We start from the raw sequence: 2286 nt of genomic DNA, 5'->3' as shown, positions 1-2286 counted from the left end.
AACATGAAACAGATCAGCAGCAACATAAAACAGATCAGAAGCAACATGAAACAGATCAGCAGCAACATGAAACAGATCAGAAGCAACATGAATCAGATCAGCAGCAACATGAAACAGATCTGAAGCAACATGAAACAGATCAGCAGTAACATGAAACATATATATATATATATATATATATATATATATATATATATATATATATATATTTATATATATATATATATATATATACAGTATATGCATACATATATACATACATGTATACGTTTTATAACCCCCTGGCATTATAGTCTTGTTCATTTTGTTCAGTACTTTTGATATTGATTTAGCTGTTTTGTTAACACTTTATTTATTAATAATAAACATGAAAATATGGTAATGACGTCAGCAGCGTGTCTTGGGACAGCCAATAGCTGCTCTCCTTACTGAGGAGGCGGCACCGGCTGCTAGCTAACATGGAGCTCAGACGGAGTCAACAAAGTGCACGTGAGACGGTTTTTCAGAGCTCATAACCTGTCAACAGGTAAGAAGCGTGAGTGTGAGCTGCCACTTCACCTGCAGAACTCACCTGTGAACCGGACGCTGCGTCACAGTTAGCAACAGTTGGCTAACGGTCTGAAGCATTTTTAGCTTGGAGCTAGACGGGACCGCTGTTAGCCTTTAGCCGTTAGCGGCTTGGGTTCAGCGGGTTGGCTTTCAGGTCACCGTTAGTTCTGAGGGTCCGGTTCGGTTTAGGATTCTGAACGGGCTGCAGCGGGTTCTGGTTTCACTCGTGGCATCCTGTGGGTTTGTTAGCACAAATGTTGTAAACGTCCAAGAATGTTTTTAACTTTTCCGAGCCTGAGCCAAGCTGTTGGTGATGTCCCTGGTTCTGGCAGTGGTTCCGAGTCCCACTGGGTCTGGATCAACATCAGAGGAAGCTAACCGTTAGTGTCAGAGAGCTAACAGCTCGGAGTTGTTCTGGGCTCGGTCACTTCAGGGTCCTGGAGATGTGCAGGTCCAGTTTGCTCTGAAACCTCCACGTTTGTCCGTTTTGGGCTGAAGTATTTGGTGTTGTCCTGTTGGATATTTGGGTTTCAGGAGACCCAGATGAAGCCACACAGCTGTGGTTTGACTGGACCCAGCTCTCTGCAGCTAAACAGAAGCAGAGTTCCACCTGAGACGTTCAATGAACATTGGAATGTTTTGAACGGCTCTTTAAGGCCGCCACATACTCAGGCGGACTCGGTCCGCGCGGACTCTAGAGAAGAGGGTCTCTGCAGACCAAGAGTGGCTGTTTCTGGAGAACAAACACTGACTGGCAGCTGTATCTGCTGCTCTTTAGCTGAGTTACGTCAGCTCTTTTTTATAACTGAAGGCTTCTAAGAACCAGTATTACTGTCAAACACAAGAAGATCCTCTTCAGTTCTTGGTTGTAGCTGCACCTGACACAGGTGAGTCTGGTCTGGGTACAATGAAATCTGAAGCATCTGAAGAGAAACCTGCTCCTTTTCTCTAAAAGTCTGGTCTCCATTAAAGATCAGGAGTCCTGTAACGAGATACGGCCCAAAACAAACTGTTCTCTCTAGAAGTTCTTCTATGAGATGTGATCCATGAGAGGAGCTGGAACATGGAGAAGGACTGAGCCTTCACACCTGAGACAGCTGAGGAGGTGAAGCAGTAAACAGAATACCTGCTCCAGGTGCAGAACCTGACATCACTCATCTGCAGCGACTGATTTAAGAGTTGAACAAGAAAATGTGAAGTTAAAGGAAACAGCATTTGTCCCAGAGACAGTTGAAGTTTCATTATTCTGCTGAAGATTCTCAGTCATCCAGGACATGAAGAATTCAAAAAGCTTCAACACAAAAACAACTGGACTTTATTTGTAACAGAAGACGTTTCTCTCCTCATCCGAGGAGCTTCCTCAATTCAAAGAGCAGAGAGTGAGAGATACAGGTTATAAGGCTGAGTGAGATCAGACACACACACACATAAGACACACACACATAAGACACACACACATAAGACACACACACACACACACACATGTAGATTGGCAGTTCACACCTCAACACCTTAACAGTAGGTCTTTGTTCCTCTAATTCACAGTCGAGGCCCCTCTGTTTCCATCAGGTGTGAAACCGGCTGGGAATCTGTTTTAAAGTTGCATTATATGTTTTAGAAAGTGGGAATCTGAGGCCTCCTCCTCTGTTAAGAGACGGCTTTTCTCTTTTTACATAAATTGCTTCCTTCACCCCCCTCTCAAACCATCTGTGTTCTCGGTCCTCAACAGAGTGTCCC

General features: G+C 44.2%; 1 protein-coding gene across 1 annotated transcript in view; it reads left to right on the top strand.

The window, feature by feature from the left end:
* Positions 1 to 433: 433 nt before the first annotated feature.
* The window catches only part of pi4kb (phosphatidylinositol 4-kinase, catalytic, beta), a gene marked incomplete at its 3' end in the record, with an annotated part of 55040 nt that continues 53187 nt past the window's right edge, over positions 434 to 2286 (top strand). Inside the window, 1 exon segment of the mRNA XM_037676050.1 lies at positions 434 to 526.

The sequence above is a fragment of the Nematolebias whitei genome, chromosome 5 (genome assembly GCF_014905685.2).
Source record: "Nematolebias whitei isolate Nwh7 chromosome 5, NemWhi1, whole genome shotgun sequence".
Taxonomy (NCBI): Eukaryota; Metazoa; Chordata; class Actinopteri; order Cyprinodontiformes; family Rivulidae; genus Nematolebias; species Nematolebias whitei.
This window is presented reverse-complemented; position numbering and strand designations above follow the sequence as displayed.